Source organism: Opisthocomus hoazin, chromosome 14, assembly GCF_030867145.1.
Source record: "Opisthocomus hoazin isolate bOpiHoa1 chromosome 14, bOpiHoa1.hap1, whole genome shotgun sequence".
Lineage (NCBI taxonomy): Eukaryota > Metazoa > Chordata > Aves > Opisthocomiformes > Opisthocomidae > Opisthocomus > Opisthocomus hoazin.
Window position 1 is genome coordinate 19,538,559 of NC_134427.1, and position 12,578 is coordinate 19,551,136.

General features: G+C 51.2%; 1 protein-coding gene across 6 annotated transcripts in view; it reads right to left on the reverse strand.

Moving 5' to 3' along the window:
- LOC104339103 (synaptotagmin-like protein 2) overlaps positions 1-6,959 on the reverse strand; it is a 41,813-nt gene extending 34,854 nt beyond the window's left edge. For 3 of the 6 annotated variants that reach the window (XR_012765494.1, XR_012765493.1, XM_075435368.1), the window contains exons 1-2: positions 6,897-6,959; positions 710-848 (exon numbers count right to left, since the gene is read on the reverse strand). The gene's annotated coding sequence lies outside the window, so the exon portion shown is untranslated. Of the gene's footprint in view, positions 1-705; positions 849-1,568; positions 1,585-6,614; positions 6,635-6,896 lie in introns of those variants that run through there. The other 3 variants (XM_075435371.1, XM_075435369.1, XM_075435370.1) reach the window with 3 other exon arrangements.
- Between the last annotated feature and the right edge of the window lie 5,619 nt (positions 6,960-12,578).

The window sequence follows — 12,578 nt, forward strand, 5'->3', positions numbered from 1 at the left end:
GAAATACATAGAGGCATCGCCATCGCTACTTTACAGGCAAAACACTGACAGCCATTGTAATGCTCATAGGCATATTACGACATTTGATTGGCCTCCTTTACCAGCAGAGAAGAAGTAAAAAGCAAACTCTAGGGTGGTCTCTCTCTTTGGGAGGGATGGGCTGAAAATCAGCATGAAACCTCCTGTCCATGGGGGCTGGGCTGTGTCTCCCTGCCCCGAGTCCCGCGCTGCGGCTGCAGCCAGAACGGGAGCGGCGCAGCCCCAGTTTCCACCCAGTCACGGCAGTGCTGTGCTGGGAAACCAGGAGCCCATGGGGCTGCCGTGGCAGAAGGCAGCCAGATGTGTGAGTCTCACCTCGAGCCGTGGCAACTCGCCTGATGGAAGTGCTCCCTTTCGCACACGGACAAGCCCTCAAGGTGCAATAACACAGACAGGAACGGCGCTGCGCAAGCCTACAAACCCTGCTCTTAAAGTAACAAATTGCTGGGTAACCGCAAGCGTGGTCCGTGTGTAACCTTCACGCTGAAATTCAGCTGCTCCTAAGGCAGCTGAGGGCTGTCCCGCTGAAAAGGCACGCGGCGGAAGTGCAGACATCCCCACCCAGGTATATTCTGTCCATGGCTGCAATCACACCACTAACCCTCTTTCTCCCTCCCCGCGCTCACATCCCCCCTCCCACTGTCATAAAATAAATAGATAAAATACCTGCCTTTTGGTGAGCCATTGCGAAGCGAAGCTCCACAGCATCACGCCAGCTCTTCCAAGGCGCATAATTTTCTCTTAATTTGCAATACGCCACTTGTAGCTACGAACTGTCTAGTCCTTCGTAGACCAAGAGCAGCTGTGAGCTACGAGAACAGAGAATACATAGAATTTAATTGTTTTCTGAAAAGCTATTCCACTAAAAATGCTGTGGCTGCACTGTCTGCAATATTTTGTCTGACTGGTTCCAGTGAAAGGAGTGAAAAGAGGTTTACTGTTCCCACCCAAAAAACCCTTAAGCAACTGAGTTACACAGAAACGGCCTTTGGATGAGAGGCAGGTGATGGGACAACGAGTAACTGCAAACAAAGCAGGCACCTGTGGTCTCCCTGAGCAGTCCACACACGAACACATCTGTTGCCTGTCACACCGGGAATGTCAAGGCCAAATTCTGGCAATACCAGGCTGGTTTGCTCTCAACCATCTCCAGATCACAGAATCCCAGAATGGTAGGGGTTGGCAGGGACCTCTGTGGGTCATCTGGTCCAACCCCCTGCCGAAGCAGGGTCACCCAGAGCAGGCTGCACAGGACCTTGTCCAGGAGGGTCTTGAATATCTCCAGAGAAGGAGACTCCACAACCTCCCTGGGCAGCCTGGGCCAGGGCTCCGTCACCCTCAGAGTGAAGAAGTTCTTCCTTATCTTCAGAAGGAACTTCCTCTGCTTCAGTTTGTGCCCATTGCCCCTTGTCCTGTCGCTGGGCACCACTGGAAAGAGTCTGGCCCCGTCCTCCTGACACCCACCCTGCAGATATTTATAGGCATTTATAAGGTCCCCTAAAATTCATCAAGTCCAACTAATCACAGACCTCACACAGATTTTTCTCCACTCAGCGAGGGCTGTCCATGACGCAAGGTGCCATTCCCACCTCAGCCACAACGGTGAGCAGCTGGTGCCCCCCCACAGCCACCACCGAGGGCAGCTCTGGCAGGCTCTTCGGTCCAACGTGCGTCCCAGAACAGAAAACACCGCTCAGCTCATTGCGAGCACAGCCTTGGGTGGTTTCTCTCGGTTTCAGTCATTTTCTCACATTACGCTTCCCCATATCGTCCAGCACAATGGAGAATCTCAGCTGTTTCATTAAAATTTTTTCCCTCCTCCTCCTCCCCCAGGGCAGCTTTAGTGAAGGACGCCCATTGATCATGAACAGCCCGAGATGCTCACAGGCGGACAGGAATTGCAGGAATTCATCAGAGCAATAAGGTCTCCAGCCCAGCCCCTTGCGAGCAGCCAGCAGAAGATATTTTAGAACAACAATACAATGCAAAGCCCAGAACTGGAGTAAACTCCCTTATTCGGTGCACGTGGGGAATGTAGAATTGAGGAAATGCTCCGCTAACCACACCAGAGGCGGGTGAACTCTGCTTATTTGCACTTGGTCTCAGAAATGCCACTGCTTCCGAAGCAGGCATGAGACCCACGGTATCACAGAAAGTTTTGTTCAGGCTTCGGTTTCCTTTTGTAAAAATTGGAGCATAAGGATTTTTCTCCCTTATGCATTTCTACCCAAGGCAGGGTAACTGTCACCTGAGTAATTATCTACACCGAACTCTACCCATAGCCTTCCAGCAAGGAACTGCACGGGTGGAATTTGCATTACATACAATTTACTTCCTTTTATCCATTTTTAATTAAATGAACCATCCTACGGTTACAGCCTAGGGTAAACAAAAGACTGAGCTGCTCAGTCCTAACCATTCTTTCCTAGAGCAAACATCACCAAAAAAAAAAAAAAACCATCAGAGAAGAAGTGTGACTCAGACTCCTCAGGTTGATAAGGCCTTTTACTGGTAATAAACTGGTAATTCAGCGCTTTAGTTTAAATATTTGAGACTTGTGTTTATCTCATAGGTGGGGACTATTTGGAGATCTTGCAGGATGTGGTTCATTGTAATGCTGCAGATTGCCAGAACACAAATAAACAAGCACAGCCGCCTGGGACACCAAGAAATCCTCTAATATCCCATTGAACTAGCATGGCCGCGTCCCAGCTGCAAGAGAGGATGCCAGCGCTTCGGAGATCGGGCTGCTACGTCTGTGACCCTGCCAGAGCCGCTCCGCCTGCGTCCGGCCCCGGCGCGGGCAGGGAGTTTCGGTGGAGGCGAGCGGGACGCGCTCCCACACCACCACGACACGCACTTGGCGTCGGGGCAGGGGGCAGAGGCTCGCGCTGAGGCTTGCGTTAAACCTGCGCTTACATCCTCGAGAAAACGGAATTTTAAAACAATTTGCAATTCCCTGTTCATTAGTTTGTAATGAGCCTTCATCCCCACGGCTTAGCTGCGAGGCACTTTGGAGCTCCTGGTGCAAGTCGTGCGGCGCTTCTGCTGCGCTGACCTTTCCATCAGAGAAATATCCCGGTGTCCAGGCTTCCCCCTCCGCCCAGGCAGAACAGCACGCTATGCCAGCCTTAACGAACCCTGCTGTCCTGCCAGCAGTGGTTTCAGGTGCAACGTGGTACGAAGCTTACTCCTAAAAGCATCTTCTCAGCTGTTACACTTGAAAAGGCAACAACAAATTAATATATAGTAGCTACAAGTGATTAATTAGCAGCTTAAAGTTAGACCACTGCAGGTGAAGGTTACTTCTTTAGACTAATCATCTCCCTGTCCCCATCTGTCACTCACTCATCCTCAGAACCCGGATATTTTCAGTACGAAAAAGGGAGACGGAATATAAGTTTTGGCCGAGTTCAAACAAAGAAACTGCAGGACTGGAAGATGAAGCAAAAAGCAACCACCCAGGAGAACTTCTGGCTTTTATATTTGACCCTGAAAAATATTTGCTGACCTCAATTCTGCCTCCTTCCAAACATAATTTCTCCGTGTTTGCCTCCAGTGGTGACATGTCATAAATGGCTTTCCTGACCCCGCTTGTTCTGCCCCAGTGATACTGAGCTCGCAAACACCTGCCCGGCTCTCCAGAGTGGGCTGGGAGCCCTCAGAATCAGAAGCCATTTTGTTAAAAAAAAAAAACCCAAACCAAAATAAAACCCAAAACCCCACAGCACACCCTGGTTTTGTGACACGGTGGGAGCGCAGAAGTCACAAATACCTGGGGCCCAATTCCTTTGTACGCCTTTGCCCGCTGAGCTCGATGGCGTGAGGCAGAGCACGGGGCTAAAACCCACAGGAAGCCAGTGCTGCTTGTTGAGGAAACTCTGCACACCAGGGATCCTTCCTTCTGGTCAAGGATTATTTTTAAGCCTCAGCCACGCCTGGATAATTCTGAACTCAAAAATGAAATGAAGGTAACGGTAAAACAGTGGGGTGCATCTCCTCGTTGCTTAAAATGAGGTGTATTTGGAAGGTGTAATTCCTTCCAGCATCTGGGAAAAGGGAAGTGTTGGCAACAACCTTCTAAGAAATCACCTCCCCATCCGCAATTTCTAGTTTGTGATGCCAAAACACCGAGGGGCCACAGCCAGAGTCTGCGGTCAGCACCCACATTAGGAAAGGGGAGAAAAACACAGCTCAAGCCCCTGCCTGATTTGGGATCCTCGCCTTCTTCTCTTCCACTTCCGAAGCCTGCACTGAGGCTGGACTGGTCTGGGCTGCGCCTGCTTCGAGTACAGCAAGGCGCTACGCTACAGTTTTAAATAAAGCTGTTTTACCTTGTCACCCCAAGACACAGCGAAAGGGAATTGCACGGGGAGCAATCCCATCACTGAACCTGAGACTTCACCTTCCATCACTGATCTTGCTCCATGAGAAAACAAATTCATATACGGGAATATTTATTAATAAACTGGCCACTTTTCTTCCAGGAATAACGCGACTTTGCAATGCAAACACAAACTCAGCCATGAATTCACTTCTCGGAGCCACGTACGTGCTCTCAGAGCTGGAGGACACGGGTGGGACAGGAGGTATCGCTGGCAGCACTTGCTACCTACACTAAGAAAAAAAAGCCCTGGCTTCCACTGTCTGTCCCCTGCGGAGCTCGGAGCTCGGTGGAGGATCCTGTATTTAAGCCTTCCCAGCGAAGGGCGATGTACAACACGTGAGGAGGCGAATACTGCCAGCGATGTGCAATCTAAACTCACCCGGAAATTAACTACTTCATTAAGTAAATCCGAGGCCACCTTCATTCTACCACCAAGGCACAGTTCTCATATCAGTTTTTCTTTACAGGAGAAAGCTAGAACAGGTTAATTACCTGCAGGCACGGCTACAAACAGATGTGCTCCAACTAGCACAAATCCGCGTGCGCACACGGACTGCCACCCAGCTCAGCTCAAGATAAAGTTTCAGTAAACTCCAGAGAGAAATCCAAACACAGATTGCACCAATTTAATTAAATCATTAAAAATAAAATCGGTTTCAGACGATCATCTGGCACCATGTTCTCGCGCAGACAAGGTGTCTCTCCCATCTGCGCAGCGCCATGAATGCTTGGCAAATCTGGCAGGGAGGTGGGGAAGCCAGGCTTTTTGGAGAAGAGTAACGAGATCACCTGTCCTGTTGACCAGTGCAGTTTCATTTCTAGGTGCTCAGCCTGAATAAGCTTCGGAGCTTTTATACAACCAGCGACAACTATAATTCTGCCCAGAGATAACTGTACGATGATGGCGTCAGGTAAAATGCACATTACCCTGCAGAGGGTGAAACACCTGCCCGGTGACTCTCCACGCTGCCGACTGCTCTGCTTCGCAGCGCGAGGCGCAGCCCGGCGAGCTGCACGTCTGCGAGGAGGCAGTGGCTGGGGCCAAACCTGCTGCAGGGAGCCAAGCTCATTCCAAGCAGCCACCCAGAGCGGCTGCCGGCAGCACACGACGTCCTCCGTGGGTCGGCTGAGCTGAGCTGGTGCCCTGATCCCACCTGCTTCCTCCCCTCCAAGATGAACCACACCATTAGCTTTAACTTGCAAAAAGGTAATTTCATTCTGATTCAAGAGTCACTAATAGGCACTCACTTCTCAGTGCGGCTTCGCTGCCTGCTGATCTCCCTCAGGACAGCCACAAACATTTATTATTGTCCTTTCTCCCCCCCTACACCTCTGAAGTGCAGATAACAATATTGATTTAAACGCAATCCAAGTGAGCCAGCTGTACAATGACCACTTTGTCCACGCTGCGCCATACTGTGGCAAGGGCTGCCTCCTTCCCCGCAACGGAGGCCCACGAAAGGGACGTGATTTATGGGTTCAGGAGGAAAAAACAACTTCACGCTTCAATTACAGAACTGCGCAGGAGAGCAGAAACGTGGGTCTCCACGTGGAGCTTCTCAGATATTCTGCCAAAGGTGGAGCAGGGAGGGGGAGAGGGGGATAAAGGCGGTGGGCTCAGCCCTCCTAACGAACCGATCCTTGCCTGCTGACACCCCACAGAAGCATCACAGCGGGCGGACAGCAGATCTTCACTGTCCTGACCATACCCTGGGGCGAGAGATGCAGGGGGGACAGAATGGTCTCTAACATCACTGGGGAGGATAAGCTCCATTGCAAACTACTCTATTTTAGAACTATTCACTGCCAAAAATTCCAAGACAGACATAATAAACCACAGAGCAGCAGCCGCAAGTTCCCATAGCTTATACCACAGCATCCATCACACCGGTGAGCCGGCACTTGGGGAGCAGAAATTAATAAACGCTGCTCTGGTTGCCATGCCAACTATTTACAACGCTGAGGAAGTAAATAAAGCCGGAGTGGAGGGGGGCGATGCAAATGCAGCCGAAGCAGCAGGAGAAACTGCGGGGAAGGGACGGGTCGTGCTCCCTTCGGTCCCACGCGGGGAAGCAATCAGCAGCAGCACGCTGTGAAGCATCGCAAGGACCCCTCGCTTCGTTGGATTTTCCTCTTTTTTTCCCCCAGAAGTCCTTCCCGTCGGATGTTCTCCAGCACCCCGCCGCACCTTCGGCCCGACGCCCATCCTCTGAGCACCAGCAGCCACCCCACCAGCTCGGAGGGGCCACGGCAACACCCCGCGGCTGCGGGGCGCCGGCCTCCCCCGGGGGAGTCCGGGGCGGGGAGCGGAGCGGTCCCCCGGCCGCCATCCCACCGCCCGCCCCCGAGCGCTGCCGGTCCGCGGGGCTGGGGCGGGCCGAGCCGAGCGGCCGCGCACAGACCCGGGGCGCTGGCACCCGCTGCCCCGCCGGGCTCCGCACCGGCACCGACGGAGCCCGGCGGCCCTTACCTGGCCTCGGCGGCGTGGGGCGGCCGGCCGGGGCGGGGCTATGCCCTCGGGGGCGGGGCTATGCCCTCGGGGGCGTGGCCGGGAGGCAGCACCGCGGAAAACCCGGCCCGGAGCTGGCAGCGGGGAGAGCGGGAGCGGGGGTGTTCGGGGGGGGGGGGGGGGGGTGCTGAGGCCGGTTAGCGGGGGGCAGTTTGGGTTTGGGAAGCAGGTTGGGACTGGGGACCCCTTCGATTTTCCCAACTGTAATTTTTCGTTATTTTAGATTGTGGCTTGTAAAGGCGAGGTAACTGGTCCCAGCCTGGGCACGGGCAGCACAGGGCCCTCCTCGGAAAGGCGACGCCTTGTGAGGGGTGTGAGGTGGTACCAGGGGTGTGAGGTGGTAAGGAGGGGTGTGAGGTAGTAGCAGAGCAGGAGCAGGCAGCGTTAGCCCCCGCTCTCGGTGTCAGGCAGCCCCGCAGCAGGAGCAGCCCTGCGGCGGGAGCAGCCCTGCGGCGGGAGCAGCCCCGTGGCGGGAGCAGCCCCGTGGCGGGAGCAGCCCCACGGCGGGAGCAGCCCGTGCGTGGCTCCCAGCCGTCTCCTCTCGGGGTGGATGGCAGGGTTGGCAGCTTCTGAGAAAACCCGTCCCGCTCCCCTCCATCCCTGCCTGCTGGGTAATGGAGAGGGATGCTGGGGGCCGAGGGGTAATCCAGTCTTCACCTCGGGCAGATAACAAAGTATAAACCCCCTCCCTGCCAAGCCCCCATTCAAATGCGAGCCAGCAAAAACTAAGCGCTGAGTTAGGATTTGACGGTACACTCCCAGAAATTCCAGTTTATGAGGTTTCCTACATCCCTGCTGCTTACCTCTTCAGCATAATCTAGACCCACGGTGCTGCCCTGCATCCCCCTCGGTGCCCTGCCGCTCTCCATCCCCTCACACCAAAGCAAAGTCACCAATGAAGAGAGGCACAAGGTACAGCGAGAGATCTTCGGCAGGGAGCAGAAACCGCGGCCCCAGGAGAGCCGAGGAATGCCCCTATCTTGCTAATTTGGGCCATGGTAGTCTACAATGCGCCTGTGCCACGTTAGGAAAAAAACCAGCGCATCACTGAAAGGATTTGGCACGCAGGTGAGAAAAGGGCAGTGGGAGCAACACGCAGCCATGTGCAGTCCACAGCAGCTCCCGCAGGTTTCATCTTCTACAACAGAGAAGGCTGAAGCAAGACTTGTCGCACTTTCACACACGCACTCAGATTCTGCTGTTTGCCTGCTACACACAAACTCGTTTACATGACTGTCCTTATTTTAAAGATGAAGGGATGAAGGATGCAACGTGAAGCACCTTGCCCCAAAGTCTAATTTGTCCCCAACAACACCACTGACTCGTTCGCGAGTTCCAGCCCTGAGATGAAACTTGTTGGTCTGCCCAGTGATGCGCTGCTCCTGGGCAATCCTCAAATGCCTCTGCAAGCTTGAGCCTCTACAATGAGATTAAAGTATTTGTTTTGAACAGAGGGACATTAAGCGTTCAGGACATGGGGATATTTGTATTGGAGTATTTGCTTTCCCACTGTAAATGCTGATTTCCAGCTGCAGCAAAGCAGAATCACTCTAACGGTCTCAGGTAGCTGAGATAAGTCTAGTGGCAGCTATGCATCTCCTCCAGCTCGGGTAAACGGAGAGCTGAGGAGGCTGAGACAGCTCTGCCAACGGCCTTCGGCTCCTTGGCTTACTCTTTTCAGTGGTGCCTTTAGGCTACAGAATGGAGCGCTGGCTTTGAAGGCAAACAGCCAGAGTCTTACTCCTGACCCTGCCATTACCTTCATGTAATGCTGTGGAAATCACTTAACTTTCCTACCTTTCAGCTCCAGTCAATGGCAATAACGCTAAAGCCCGCTGAGATCAGTGTGCTATTACTTGTACTGTAACTTGGCTTGGATGCTCAGAATCCATTCTGGCGTTTCAGCACCAAATTAATCAGTGCAAACTGGATTCTCCAACTGCAGGAAGAATGTTGATATGAGCAGTCAATAGAGTACAATATTGCTTGGATTTACAGCCTGTGCTTTCACATTTTTATCCAGGTACCCTAAACCCAGGCTATTATAGCCTATGCCTGATAATGGACGTAAAATAACAATCCCACAGCATGCAGTACACTTCAGAAGTCACAGACATACAAAGTGTCCAAACATCATCATGAGTATGAATTTGTGGGTGCTGGAGAGTCAACACTTCTGCGTCAAGTGGAGGAAGGAACAACAGCTTAGTAAAGGTTTTATTGCTGGCCAGTCCTGTTCAGAAAAATGTGACTTGGAAGTGAGTAAATACAGTCACATGGGGACAACTCTACAAGAGCCTGTAAAATCCATGAAGAGATGCATTTTATTACTGCAGCCAGCTACTCCTATGCTTTTCTCAACTCTCAATCTTTTAATGTCTTCCTGAGAACAACTGGCAGAACCACACGAACCACTAAAATAGTAGGCAGAGGTGGGAAAAAATTGGATTTACTTCCTGATCTCTATTTAAGCTTTTATGGTCTGTATCCTAAAATGAACTGCTGATTCACGTCTCAGGTTTGGGCTATTAAGCTTAAAATACTGGGCGGTGTTCTGCGTCTGGGAGATGCCAACTGCTGCCTGCCCTTACAAGGCACCGAGCATCTCTTGCGATCAGCCGGCACTTTGCTTATGGCCCCCCTGCAGCCCTGATGATCTGTGTTAAGGATGATATCTGCCAAGTGCATAAACCTCTGTGCCTGGGAAAGAAGATCGGACGTCCTTGAGCTGGCCCAGTATCTCTGGCTCTGTGGGTCTGGTCAAGGAATCCCCGTGGCCCTGGAGCACCCAGCCCAGAGGGGAAAGCAGGGAGAAGAGGGTACTTGGGGCTGTTTAAGCCCTTGGTAGATTTTAAACCAGCCTTGGGCTTGCCTCAAGAGTGCAGTGCTTCTGCAATAACCCTTAGGCGTTACTGCTCTGCCAGGGATCTGTCTCTGGGGACGCCTCCTCCCCTTGTGCCATGGTTGAAGTGGCAAAGGTTTGTTCATTTGCACTCCAGTCAGGCAGAAAAGTCCCTCAAAACCCACAAAACTTTTCAGCGCACAACGGATGACTCTTCTTTAGATCAGGTGCACCTTCAATGGGGATGAACAGTCCTCTTCTTATCTCGCCTACGCTGGGATCTCAGTAGGTAGAGCCATAACACAGCTCGCTGTTCTTCTTTTTCTTTCTATGGTATCCTTTTTCTTAACTCAAATCTCATTAAGCCTAGAGTGTTTTCAGTATTTTCAGCTGTGACTTTCAAAAAGCTGCCAAAAGATCGCTGAAAAGTATATAGCAGTGTGATTAATGCTCTCGGCGTTTCTTCATGATTCGGTTCAGTGTTAGAGGAAACTAAATGTGGAAGCATGACAAGATCACCAGCAACTATTTCGTTGGGGGTTTTCACTCAAATTTTTGCTGCCCCAATGGTGTCTCTGTAACTTTTCTCCCCGGCTACATAACTGCAGTGCTAAAATTACTGGGAGCACCAAGGGAAGAACACGGTGCTTGTAGATGCCATTTACTTCCTACTGTCTTGTCACTAAAATATTATGCTGAGAACAAACTGCCTCTCAGTTTTGTTTACTGGATGTTAAATTGTTAGTTTACAGCATGCTGGAATAAAGAAACAGAAAAAAATCCCCTGTCCATTAGTGCAAATGCTCCACCAGCAAGCTGTAAACATCAATGCAGACTCCAAAGGAGAAAAGAAAAACGACAAATCTGTGTATGAGCAGGATCTCGCATCTGCAGGAACTGTGACTCTGGGACTGCACAGGTGCAGAATAGCAATGTGTCTCTTCAGACATGTCCCTTGCAAGCCTGCTGTATATCTTACTTGGTTAGAGCAGGAAAGTCATGCAACAGCCAAAATCCAGCAAGTAAAATTCAGCGCAGGTCAACTGAAGCTACACGGAGCTCATCCAGTTTAAACCAGCTAAGAACCCGGCCTTATTTAATTTGGCACTGTGGGCCTCAATTTTTAGTGACAAAAAGCTGAGCTGTTTTAATCGAAAACTGAGGCTCTGTGTCCTTTCCCCTGTAAGGTATAAATTCGGATTGGCTGGCAGTGAGAACTATGAAAGATTTTTTATACTATCTTGCTCAGCACTGCTAGCATTGTAAGATTTTTTATTATTATTATTATTTAATAACAGTTTTAAAAGATAAATTGGCTCATGTTTCAGAGAACTTTCTGAGACACTTACCACTCATGTGGCCCAAGTCGTGGGAAAGATGCTACTAACTGCTCATGGCAAAGCCAACAACCTTCACAGGGCCATGTTCACCCCAGCTGCCAGCAACAGAGTGGAACAGCAACGCATCCGCAGCCGCCCGCAGCTCCAGTGACACAAGAGCCTTGAGTCTGCACCCGGTTACCGGGGCAAGGTCCAGACTCACACCTGTAGTGAGAAGAGCTGGTTGCTAGAGTTGAGGATTCCCTATAGAAATGGAGGAACGCAGGCATTTGTAGAGAGGAGTCACCCCATGCTACAACAGGTGAGGAAGAGTGTGGACCTCCTTCCTGAGGTGCCTCATCTTCTTTCACCAACTACGTCAGGAGCTGAGGCAATCCGGCCAGGGAGTCTCGCTTCGAAAGGTGGTAAGTGGAGTCTGGTCCCAAACCAGACTCCTTTGAGACCACCGGTGGGTTTTATGGCTTATCTCATTCCAGCGGCCAGAAAGCCAAATAACCATGCAAAACCTGGTGGGCCCACGGAAAATCCTTCTGGAAAGCAGACCTAGAGCCTGAGACCTCCAACAGGATGCCAAGACTGGTACTGATCAGTGTTAGCAGAGGAAACAGGTGAGAGTTCACCCGTGCATGAGATGGAACAGCCCTGACTGTGTACCGAGACATACTGCTCCAGTTGCAATACATATATTTGTGGCCATATGTGTTTAGGTTGAGGGCAGCGCTACAACAGAGTGAAACCATCACAGTAAAGGAAACACTGTGCAGCTGCTCCTGCCACCACCGTTGCTCCAGGTTTGCTGTGCTGAACTGAGGATTCAGGCTAGACATATGGTGCTTACGGCAAAAAGCATCCCGAGAAATCTGTTCTCTGGCTTCCAAGACATGCAGTGACCCAGCTTACAGCAGACGACAACATGGAACAGAAGGTGACTTCTCCAAGAGAGGCAATGAGCAAAGGTTATCGTTTTCGGACAGAAATGTGCTGTTGATGGTTAAGTGACACTGCCTGACATCCCTTCCGCAGACTGCCCCATCCCTGTCCTCTGGATGCTCTGCATGCTCCCTTCCCATCAGCAGAAAGCCATCAGACATACATGTTTGCTGCTAACCGGCTTTAAAAATGCAGTATGTTGTAAGAGGAAATAATACAGTGTCTCCTGCTGGGAACACATCTTGGCATGCCTTTAAAAATAAGCAAACAATAAATCTTCTTTCGTACAGAGGTTTCTTTGAAATATGAGTGAGTTTGCTGCCCTCTGGCCGTCCAAATCACATTTAAAACCTGGATTTCTCCTTGGTTCTGACAGGGTGTCCTAAATAAAGGCTACGCTGCAGCGTGGTACCACCGAAGGAAAGATAACACAGAGGCGAAGCTGTTTGCAAGATACAGAATAAGGAGTAGCTGTTTCTCCACGTAAGGAGAATATCTACAGCTACATTAGGCTGCAAGAGAAAGAACTCC